Source organism: Musca autumnalis, unplaced genomic scaffold (genome assembly GCF_047663935.1).
Source record: "Musca autumnalis isolate F117 unplaced genomic scaffold, ASM4766393v1 scaffold_750, whole genome shotgun sequence".
NCBI classification, from domain to species: Eukaryota; Metazoa; Arthropoda; class Insecta; order Diptera; family Muscidae; genus Musca; species Musca autumnalis.
Genome location: NW_027412367.1, coordinates 1 through 12,599, shown reverse-complemented (window position 1 = coordinate 12,599; position 12,599 = coordinate 1). Strand labels below are relative to the sequence as shown.

At 35.5% G+C, this 12,599-nt stretch overlaps 2 long non-coding RNA genes across 2 annotated transcripts; both read right to left on the bottom strand.

The window, feature by feature from the left end:
- Window positions 1-3,226: 3,226 nt before the first annotated feature.
- On the bottom strand, window positions 3,227-3,898 carry LOC141388207 (uncharacterized). The gene is made up of 2 exons (XR_012408758.1): window positions 3,482-3,898; window positions 3,227-3,424 (listed from the first exon to the last, which is right to left on the bottom strand). It is a non-coding gene; the product is annotated as an uncharacterized lncRNA (long non-coding RNA).
- A 1,987-nt stretch (window positions 3,899-5,885) lies between these two features.
- Window positions 5,886-6,526, bottom strand: LOC141388208 (uncharacterized). Its single transcript, XR_012408759.1, has 2 exons — window positions 6,141-6,526; window positions 5,886-6,083 (listed from the first exon to the last, which is right to left on the bottom strand). It is a non-coding gene; the product is annotated as an uncharacterized lncRNA (long non-coding RNA).
- Window positions 6,527-12,599: the final 6,073 nt, after the last annotated feature.

Below are 12,599 nucleotides of genomic sequence, written 5' to 3'. Positions count from 1 at the left end.
CGGTACATTTGCCGTTGGAGTACATCTTTTCCTATGAATTCACTTAAGGCCTGCGTACATAAGCTGCCTTGCCTGCTTACCTTGCTTACTTCTGATAAAAGAATAAAAAAGAAGAGGGCAATGTATTATGTACGCAGGCCTTTATGAATTTTACAAGAGAGCGCGCAGCTAGGATTCTGCACACAGCACACAGCTAGGATGCACTCCCTTTTCGGTCCAAATCATGGTACAATAAGAAAGGTAGATGCATCGGCGAATTGCTACAACAAAGCAACTTTTTTTGTAATGTAAACTGTCAAAATTTTCGCCGAATGGTCTCTTGTTGTCTCTTTTTATCGCTTGTGTTTGTGTATAAAGTGTAGACATGTTATCTCTTTCTTACCGAATCATATGGTTTTTTGTTTTGATTTTTCACGGCGAATTCCTAGTTTTTTGACGTTTTAGATTCGATCAGCTGGGCTGAGGCATCTACCTTTCTTATTGTACCATGGTCCAAATCACTGCTTAAGATGCAGTGCATTGGATTGAATTTATATGCGTTCTTCGGATTGCATTTTTAATCAGTCTTAAGATGCGATTAAAATGCAAGCTATTGCGAAATATCCATGGTACAATAAGAAAGGTAGATGCATCGGCGAATTGCTACAACAAAGCAACTTTTTTTGTAATGTAAACTGTCAAAATTTTCGCCAAATGGTCTCTTGTTGTCTCTTTTTATCGCTTGTGTTTGTCTATAAAGTGTAGACATGCTATCTCTTACTTACCGAATCATATGGTTTCTTGTTTTGATTTTTCATGGCGAATTCATAGTTTTTTGACGTTTTGGATTCGATCAGCTGGGCTGAGGCATCTACCTTTCTAATTGTACCATGGAAATATCCCAAAATAAATAAAATGCATTTATTATTTGTGTAAAACAAGAACACAAAGAACTTTATTATATAAACACAAATTAAAAAAGTTTCCATTAACCCCCAGTTTTTGTAAAAAATTTTATTCTTCTCACACGAATTGTCAAATTTTGTAGATGGATTTACTCGCCTTAGCGCACATGTCGAGCGCTGATTTTTAAATGGGGAATTCTTTACTAAATATGGAACGCGCCTACGAAAAACTAGTTCTGTATGTCATGTGGATACAGAGATATGGATGCCTAAATTATTACGAATATAGACGAACGAACAAAAAATAGTTACAAAAACTGGGGGTTAATTCAATCACATTTGAGCTTACTTCCTCCGTTCTTGATTTAATCCAAGCGCATCTGATTTTCTTTCATCATCCTAAAGTTTTTTATGTTGCCTTCCCATCACTAGCTCAGCTTTCGACATGGACTCCAACTCCACTCCATTAAAAATTTCCGTCTCGTGAATTACCGCAAAAACGTTCGCAACATAAGTTGTTATTTCTTTATTTTTATTTATTATTATTATTATTTATTCATTTCAAAGCAAAGCCAAATGGCCATATGTGGCTAGTATACTAGTATACTACAATAAATACAATGTACATTTCTTAAATGCTAACAATAATTTAAAAAAATTTAAAATTAAAAATAAATTGAATTGAATGACATCTACTCTGGTTTTAAAATTTATAATTAGAAATATAATTTAATTAATTCGTTTACAAAGATAATTTATGAAAAAAATTCAGCTACTCTCAATTTACTCTTAATTTATTAACCAACTGTCTTTTTCTGTAGGGATCTCTACAGCAACTGCTTATAAAAGCTGTGTTCCTTTACTTACCTGAGGTTACCATTTTTACCATTTGTTACCATTTTTAACCTGCAAAGCGTTCCTTAACCCCGAAAAGTGGCAAAACTGGAAGCAATTTTTAAGAGAGTGAGAGTGGAGAGAGAGCGAAAATGGCTTTCTCTTCTACCACAGGCTACCAGCAAAATTTCTGCAGGTAAAAAATGGCAGAACTGATTTTTCGACTTTTGTTTGACGAAAATGGACGAAAAAACAGAAGAAAAAGTCGAACGCTGACAAAACAAAATTAAAAACTGTGAAATAAAAGACGAAAATTGATTTTTTTATAGCTTCGTTCCCGTACTTTTTAATGGTAAAACTCGTAAAAGAGAGAACTGCAAAAATTTTTTGTTCTCACACACAAGTTTTTTGAAATAGTTCGGGAACGGAAAAATGGAAAATACGTCAAAAAAACTGGAACAAATGTCAAAGTCGGCGTATCAGCCAATCAGACGCCGGCAACCATGTTACTATTTTTTTACTCGCCCAAATTTGTCGTGTAAAAAGTTTTTAAAGAGAGCGTCATTCAGCGCCATTTTTGTTTAAAGAGAAGTGAACATTTTACAACTTTTTTGTGTACGGGAACGCTTTTTCGAGTAAAATGTGTAAAAGTCGTAAAAATTGTATTTTTGACATTGCTGCCAGCTCTACCATTTTTCCGTTCCTTTACTTTTCTGGTAAAAATGTTCATGAGAGAGCAATTTTGAGCAATATTGACACTTTTCTCTTTTACCACCCTTACCATAAAAAAAGTAAAGGAACAAAGCTAAAATGTATCGAACGGAGTGCATTTTTCATAACTCTGTTGAAGTACATCGAAAGATGTTGTGAAATCATAACTCCAATTGCACAACTTCCAAATTTTTTTTGCTGGGTAGTATACAGGACAGCTGATGTCATAAGTGTGAAAAACATATGGTGTAATATAGCCATTATTTTACATATGTGCTGTCATTTTTCGTATACATTTTGTCTATAAAAAATGACAATCCATATGTAAAATACATATCGTGTAGAGTACTCATAAAGGCCGAAACAAATGATTTTTTTGCTTGCTTCGCTTCAAAGCGAGAAATTAAATTGTACTGTTTTCAATAGAACATCCGGTGTGTTACCGTAAGGATGCAGAAGTGTGTTTGATGGCCGATTAGCTTCACTTTGCACGGATGGAGGTTGATATAAAACTGGCTTCCATGGCTGTTTTGAGGGTTCCGGTTGAATAGTTCTCAGGGTTGAAGCATTTTTCAATTTTGAGTTATTTGAATTCAAATATGAAAGATGCCGACTACTGGCACATGCCGGACTTAGGAGTATTTACCAACATATCACATGGAATGACTATCTTCTCTAGAAGTTTACGCCATCAATTACCAGTAAAAAAATAGTGGTGGATACAATGTCCCCATAAGAAGTACACGGAATATTCCAGCTGGTCACCAAATTTAGTTGCAATTTAAAACAATCCTCAATATTCTATAAATTTCTTTATTAGCAATAGCATGCGCTAGCAGTTTATATCATCATAAAGATGTAGTCCTGTTGAGAATCTATACTAGCTTGCTGGAAGATATTTTGTATATCGACTTCTGAAAGATCCAACAAATTGTTGCTGTAACTCTATTGCTGACGTTGTTTTTGGTTTGCAGGGGGAGCGGGTGGCAAATAACCTAAGCGAATAAAAATACCAATTAAGTACAAATACTTAACATTCTACAAATACTCACCTTCTGCCGGTGTGTTATCGTATGGAGGAAAAAGTGTGTTTGATGGACGATTAGCTTCACTTTGCACGGATGGAGGTTGATATATGTAAAACTGGCTTCCATGGCTGTTGGGAGGATTCCGGTTGAATAGTTGGCAGTTCAGGTTCTGGTTGAGTAGCTACTGTTGGTTGCACGGGAATCTGGCTGGTTCTGATTTGGTCTTCAGTAGTGCGATTCTCTAACTCATTTTTTGAGTTACCGACAAAAATCGGTAAAATTAAAACGCAAAATTATGAATGAAAAGTTCAAATAAAAGTTGACAACACTCTTGTTATCGGTATTACTTTACGACTGCTTTTTATTCGTCGCTAACTTACCGAAAAACAGCATTTCAATTTTACCGACAATTGTCGGTAACTCAAAAAATGAGTTAGAGAATCAAACATGGGAACTTGAACATTTGGATTATAATTAAAGCCGTCATCAGACCATCTGCTTTTTTACATGTATGATATCAGCTGTTCTGTATATTAGTATCATGGTACAATTACTTAGGGGTAGTTTACACTAGATGTAAATGTCATATGACACGAGATAAAAATATTCCATATCTACCCCCGGAGGCAATGTGGAGACGTAGTTTTGTTTGCTGGTGTGGACGCACAGAGTAGATGGCGTATACTAGTATACTACAATAAATACAATGTACATTTCTTAAATGCTAACAATAATTTAAAAAAATTTAAAATTAAAAATAAATTGAATTGAATGACATCTACTCTGGTTTTAAAATTTATAATTAGAAATATAATTTAATTAATTCGTTTACAAAGATAATTTATGAAAAAAATTCAGCTACTCTCAATTTACTCTTAATTTATTAACCAACTGTCTTTTTCTGTAGGGATCTCTACAGCAACTGCTTATAAAAGCTGTGTTCCTTTACTTACCTGAGGTTACCATTTTTACCATTTGTTACCATTTTTAACCTGCAAAGCGTTCCTTAACCCCGAAAAGTGGCAAAACTGGAAGCAATTTTTAAGAGAGTGAGAGTGGAGAGAGAGCGAAAATGGCTTTCTCTTCTACCACAGGCTACCAGCAAAATTTCTGCAGGTAAAAAATGGCAGAACTGATTTTTCGACTTTTGTTTGACGAAAATGGACGAAAAAACAGAAGAAAAAGTCGAACGCTGACAAAACAAAATTAAAAACTGTGAAATAAAAGACGAAAATTGATTTTTTTATAGCTTCGTTCCCGTACTTTTTAATGGTAAAACTCGTAAAAGAGAGAACTGCAAAAATTTTTTGTTCTCACACACAAGTTTTTTGAAATAGTTCGGGAACGGAAAAATGGAAAATACGTCAAAAAAACTGGAACAAATGTCAAAGTCGGCGTATCAGCCAATCAGACGCCGGCAACCATGTTACTATTTTTTTACTCGCCCAAATTTGTCGTGTAAAAAGTTTTTAAAGAGAGCGTCATTCAGCGCCATTTTTGTTTAAAGAGAAGTGAACATTTTACAACTTTTTTGTGTACGGGAACGCTTTTTCGAGTAAAATGTGTAAAAGTCGTAAAAATTGTATTTTTGACATTGCTGCCAGCTCTACCATTTTTCCGTTCCTTTACTTTTCTGGTAAAAATGTTCATGAGAGAGCAATTTTGAGCAATATTGACACTTTTCTCTTTTACCACCCTTACCATAAAAAAAGTAAAGGAACAAAGCTAAAATGTATCGAACGGAGTGCATTTTTCATAACTCTGTTGAAGTACATCGAAAGATGTTGTGAAATCATAACTCCAATTGCACAACTTCCAAATTTTTTTTGCTGGGTAGTATACAGGACAGCTGATGTCATAAGTGTGAAAAACATATGGTGTAATATAGCCATTATTTTACATATGTGCTGTCATTTTTCGTATACATTTTGTCTATAAAAAATGACAATCCATATGTAAAATACATATCGTGTAGAGTACTCATAAAGGCCGAAACAAATGATTTTTTTGCTTGCTTCGCTTCAAAGCGAGAAATTAAATTGTACTGTTTTCAATAGAACATCCGGTGTGTTACCGTAAGGATGCAGAAGTGTGTTTGATGGCCGATTAGCTTCACTTTGCACGGATGGAGGTTGATATAAAACTGGCTTCCATGGCTGTTTTGAGGGTTCCGGTTGAATAGTTCTCAGGGTTGAAGCATTTTTCAATTTTGAGTTATTTGAATTCAAATATGAAAGATGCCGACTACTGGCACATGCCGGACTTAGGAGTATTTACCAACATATCACATGGAATGACTATCTTCTCTAGAAGTTTACGCCATCAATTACCAGTAAAAAAATAGTGGTGGATACAATGTCCCCATAAGAAGTACACGGAATATTCCAGCTGGTCACCAAATTTAGTTGCAATTTAAAACAATCCTCAATATTCTATAAATTTCTTTATTAGCAATAGCATGCGCTAGCAGTTTATATCATCATAAAGATGTAGTCCTGTTGAGAATCTATACTAGCTTGCTGGAAGATATTTTGTATATCGACTTCTGAAAGATCCAACAAATTGTTGCTGTAACTCTATTGCTGACGTTGTTTTTGGTTTGCAGGGGGAGCGGGTGGCAAATAACCTAAGCGAATAAAAATACCAATTAAGTACAAATACTTAACATTCTACAAATACTCACCTTCTGCCGGTGTGTTATCGTATGGAGGAAAAAGTGTGTTTGATGGACGATTAGCTTCACTTTGCACGGATGGAGGTTGATATATGTAAAACTGGCTTCCATGGCTGTTGGGAGGATTCCGGTTGAATAGTTGGCAGTTCAGGTTCTGGTTGAGTAGCTACTGTTGGTTGCACGGGAATCTGGCTGGTTCTGATTTGGTCTTCAGTAGTGCGATTCTCTAACTCATTTTTTGAGTTACCGACAAAAATCGGTAAAATTAAAACGCAAAATTATGAATGAAAAGTTCAAATAAAAGTTGACAACACTCTTGTTATCGGTATTACTTTACGACTGCTTTTTATTCGTCGCTAACTTACCGAAAAACAGCATTTCAATTTTACCGACAATTGTCGGTAACTCAAAAAATGAGTTAGAGAATCAAACATGGGAACTTGAACATTTGGATTATAATTAAGGCCGTCATCAGACCATCTGCTTTTTTACATGTATGACATCAGCTGTTCTGTATATTAGTATCATGGTACAATTACTTAGGGGTAGTTTACACTAGATGTAAATGTCATATGACACGAGATAAAAATATTCCATATCTACCCCCGGAGGCAATGTGGAGACGTAGTTTTGTTTGCTGGTGTGGACGCACAGAGTAGATGGCGTAAGGAAAATCTCCAATATTGCACATATTAGCGAATATATAACGATGGGAAATTTCATGTCATATGACATTTACATATAGTGTAACCTTAAGTAATTGTACCATGATTAGCATACACCATGGCCCAATTATACAGGTCCTCTCTCAAGCGAATTCAAACAAAAGCAAAGATTTGAAATGTCAAAATCATGGCCCAATAATAGGTCCTCCATCAAGCGAATTTAAAGAAAAACGAAGATTTTGAATGCGTGGTACAATAAGAAAGGTAGATGCCTCAGCCCAGCTGATCGAATCTAAAACGTCAAAAAACTAGGAATTCGCCATGAAAAATCAAAACAAAAAACCATATGATTCGGTAAGTAAGAGATAGCATGTCTACACTTTATAGACAAACACAAGCGATAAAAAGAGACAACAAGAGACCATTTGGCGAAAATTTTGACAGCTTACATTCCAAAAAATTTGCTATGTTGTAGCAATTCGCCGATGCATCTACCTTTCTAATTGTACCATGTTTTGAATGTCAAAATTCATAAACAGAGGCGAATTTCTTTTCTGTCAATTCAGTTAGATACATACCATGGTACAATTACTTAGGTAGATGCCTCAGCCCAGCTGATCGAATCTAAAACGTCAAAAAACTAGGAATTCGCTATGAAAAATCAAAACAAAAAACCATATGATTCGGTAAGTAAGAGATAGCATGTGTTCACTTCACAAACACAAGCGATAAAAAGAGACAACAAGAAACCATTTGGCGGAAATTTTGACAGTTTACATTACAAAAAAAGTTGCTTTGTTGTAGCAATTCGCCGATGTTTCTACCTAAGTAATTGTACCATGATACATACAAAACATTTTCCGAGAAAAAGTTGTTGACGCAGTTATTTTTGTTTTGCGTAAGTCGAAGGTCACACTAGAATGGTTTCATTGAAACTTTAAGGTATTTATAGATCGAGTTCCCCACTACAGAAACTTTATGATATCACTCTACTGTGAAACTCGACCTATGAACCCTTATTTTCATGAAATTGTTTCAATGAAACACTCTAGTGTGAGCTTCGACTAACAGCAAATACAAGCTGATTGACCTTTAACTGCCAAAATAAGTTATTTTAAATTAAATTCTAATACAAAACACACCAAATGTTTACATTTTACGTGTACAACATAAAGTTGATTTGTTTTTTTTTTTTCGATACACATCTACCTGTTCATGGCCCAATTATAAAGGTCCTCTCTCAAAAACAAACGATTTTGATTTGAGCTGTCAAAATTCATAGCTCTGTTCCAGAACTAAAAAGTTGATTTGTTTTTTTTTCGATACACATCTACCTGTTCATGGCCCAATTATAAAGGTCCTCTCTCAAAAACAAACGATTTTGATTTGAGCTGTCAAAATTCATAGCTCTGTTCCAGAACTAAAAAGTTGATTTGTTTTTTTTTTTTTGATACACATCTACCTGTTCATGGCCCAATTATAAAGGTCCTCTCTCAAAAACAAACGATTTTGATTTGAGCTGTCAAAATTCATAGCTCTGTTCCAGAACTAAAAAGTTGATTTGTTTTTTTTTCGATACACATCCACCTGTTCATGGCCCAATTATAAAGGTCCTCTCTCAAAAACAAACGATTTTGATTTGAGCTGTCAAAATTCATAGCTCTGTTCCAGAACTAAAAAGTTGATTTGTTTTTTTTTTTCGATACACATCTACCTGTTCATGGCCCAATTATAAAGGTCCTCTCTCAAAAACAAACGATTTTGATTTGAGCTGTCAAAATTCATAGCTCTGTTCCAGAACTAAAAAGTTTTTACAATTTTTAGTTCGCGTACACAAAATTTATATGAAAATCGTTTACGACTCTTACAACTTTTACGACTTTTACCACTTTATTGGTCTGTTCCTTCACTTTTAAAAATGGTGAAACCGGCAAAAGTAGTAAAAGTTTAAACTGCTCACATATGAATTGTATGGTCTCAGAAGTAAAGGAACGCTTTTCGAGCAAAAAGTGGTAAAACTTGAAGATTCTTGAACGTAAAGGAACAGGCCTTATAAAGTACGGGAACAGACCACCGACCCGGAGATGTCATCAACCCCAACCACGGAGATCACCGGCGATCCCAAAGATAACTTCGACGCCGGGATAACATAAATGCCGATGATACCATTATCTTCGATCCCGAACATAACTTCGACGCCGGGGATAACATAGATGCCGATGATACCATTATCTTCGATCCCGAGCATAACTTCGACGCCGGGGATAACATAGATGCCGATGATACCATTATCTTCGATCCCGAACATAACATCGGCTCGGATTTAGAATGCGATAGTGGTAAGTACGAACCGAGACGAATCCATAAAATGATTTTTCAGACTCTTTCCAGAGGAAAGACTTCTTCATAAAACCCTATTATGAGGAAGCTTTGCTTCATAAGACACTCTCAAGAGGAAGGGGTGCTAGGGCAATTCATATAACTCTTTCCATAAAGACGTCCTTCACCTCGTCTATAAGACTCCCTTTAGCTCGCCTTAAAGATTCTCTTTAGCTCGTCTAAAAGACACTCTTCAGCTCGTCTAAAAGACTTTCTTCATCTCGTCTTAAATACTATCTTCAGCTTGTCTAAAAGACTATAAAAACTCATTTCAAGTCGCCTATAAAAACTTCCTTCAAGACGTCTATAAAAACTGTCTTCAGATCATCTATAAAATCTCCTTTAAGTCGCCTGTAAAGGCTCCCTATAGGTCGTCTTCCGCCATGTCGTACAAATGGGACTCGTCGAAAGATACTCCCTACAGTTCGCCTTTAAAGCATCCCATTAGGCCATCCATCTCTTCAGTTTATAATGACTCCTTTCAGCTCATCCTTTCCTTTCACCTCGTGAACTTTATAATCTAGTTTTCTCTTGAAAACTTTGCCACTTACCTCTCTCGCAGTGTAAAAAAATTTAACGGCAATACATATTTATGAATGACTCTTGTTTAACAGTGCGATATTTCTACTGTTATCCCGCAAAATATTACAAGCACCTGACAAATCGTTGAAGACTTCAAGACTTTGGGTTTTTTGTTTCGTTTCGTTTGTTTTGATTTTTGAAAGAAGAAGAGTTGAAATACAATTTTTGTAGCATCATTTATTATGTAGACAATAGCGAGAGAGATAGAGAAAGAGTCAGAGGCCAAAAAATGAAACGAAACGTTCAAGTCACCAGAGTCACAAATATCTGTGATTTATGTAGTGATGCTAATAGATATTGACCATTTTGACCGAATCCATTCATAAAAAGAAATTTTTGCCAGACATTGAATGGAGGCTGAGGATGGCGATTGAATTCCTTATAAAACAATTCCTTTTTGGTATGGCCTTGTAGCTGCAGTTTTTGGCGGCAACATCCACAATGTCCTTTTCAAAAATTTACCATTGTTGTTAATTTGACATCCTTTGACAACTATTATGGATTGATGACCTTGTTTTCATATTCCATTTCTCACACACAATCTTTCTTGGATTTTTGGTAAAAAAAGAAAACAAGAAAATCATCATCACCAAAACAATTTATGCCGGGCATACACTATAGGCATGCAGGACAGCAACCGATGAACCCTTGTGTAAGTGTGTGATTGAATAGTGTGTGGCATTCCTTCAATCCATATTGCAAAAATGATGAATTTTCCTCCAGAACTCGATTTTGGGTTGAAGTTTTCCAAATTTTTAATTTCCTGACAAATAATATTTGTTGTTTTCAAGAATTATTTGTTGGTTACTTGGAAAATAAACAAAATTCATCGGATTGAACGGGGTTAATTTACAAAATCAAAACTATTTTGATTTCAATCCTGCCAAAACTACTCCCAAATACATTGACAAAAACTTCAAAATTTACTATTACAAATGCTGTCCTGCATGCCCATAGTGTATGCCCGGCATTAGCAAAAAGCTTGATGAGCTTATCCATTCCTTGCCAGAAACAATACGCAAAGAAATTGATAAAAGTATTGCTCCCGTCATAAAAGTCGTTGAGGACATTCGAATAAAGTGTGAATCGATGAATGCATCGGCTAAAAAGAAAATCGCTCTGCTACAAGCTGAAAGTAATCGCTTGCGTCATCAGCTTGCCAGGAGTGATATACATATTGGTTTCCGGTCTTCCTTCTAACATTGTACCAAATGAAGTTGCACGAAAAATACCGTCAGCACATGGGGTGCAAGTGAATGAATATGACATCAATGCTTCATTTTGGCGTGGTAAGAATAGAAAGCGAGATGCAGTCATGAAGAAGTATATGACTCAAAAGAATTTGAAATTAGGCCTGTTCGATAACTTCGTAAGTAAAAAGAACTTGCAAGTACTTGCAACTTCTTCTCATTTCCCTTTTAGTGAACAAGTTAGTTATCAAACATCATTTTGTAAAAATTTGTACAAACTTTTGGGTTATCGTACAGACCTATTATCATCTGTCATACCAAGTGATATTTAATCGCGCATTTACCTTAACGACAATTTGACTCCTGAGGCCTTGCAAGTCAAACACCTTTGTCGGTCCCTCTTACGGGATAAGAAAATCAAACGTTTTCATTTGGTACCATCCATAGCGAAAGCCGTAATTTTTGATGTGAGTGGCAAGAGAACTATGTGTATTAAAAGCGAATTGATGGAATTTGGCGATGAAGCTGAGTTAAACTTTATTAGAAGCCAACGTGGACGTAGGTCCGACTGCTGCAATAGAGTTCAGCCAGTGCATGGTACTCCGGCAATTGGCATGCCTCATTTGGCAGAATAACTGTTAATTTGCGTTTTCGATGGGTGGTGGGAGTTAGTTTGCAGGGATGTTCCATCATAATGCATCTATGATGGTGCATCCCTTCTTCTTGTGATTCACTTTGTTAGCTTTTATTTAATTTTATATTTTAAAGTTTGAGCTTATTTGATCTCGATAATGATTGTTTTATGCATTTTGAATTTGATTTTTGCTTTAGTAATTTCTATAACGTGCTGTCTTTTAAAATTATTTTATGACTTCGGGTAACCGCATAGGAGAAATTGTTGGTGATGACTCTTTTAAGTGCAGTACACATTGTCAGTTTTGAATGACGATTTTTTGCAATTATCGATAACTGTCCAACCGTCCAGCAACCACAAAATATTTTGTAGTTGCATGATGAATGACAAAAATGAACGGCCACAAGCAACAACAAAGCTGTCATTCAAAACTGACAATGTGTATCCAGTTTTATTAATTCTTTTTGTCACAACAGCTTCGGATTAGCTAATATTGGTTTCTGTAAGGTTCAATCTATCAAGCCTAGTTGTAGATTCACTAAGTTTGATGAACTTAGAAATATTTTGCTCAGTGGCAAACTTGATATAATTGGCTTTGCGGCAACATGGTTGAAATCATATGTTTCCAGTAAAAGTATTGTTACGGAATTAGATTTAACTAATCTCCGTGTAAACGTTGTTTTATTCCCCGATACGATTTGCACCAAATAAAACAGGGTTCGTTTCAGATTACGTTTCTACAATGCTTTATTTAATTTATTACACTTATTCGGAGCTGACTGTTATAGCTAAGTACACAGCTTTACTTCACTTCTTTACTAGTCGATGTTTACACTTCGGTATAAAATTCACAACTAACTCAATTTTGCCTTTCCTACCGCTATTTATACCCCAAAATCTCCCTGTTCTAGAGTCCTCTAGAAAACATATGGCAACACCTCGAATCTGTGCAGCGAACACACAGACGCACATTCGCACTAAGACCGTGTTTAGACATTCAAACTGGAAAGAAATTTTT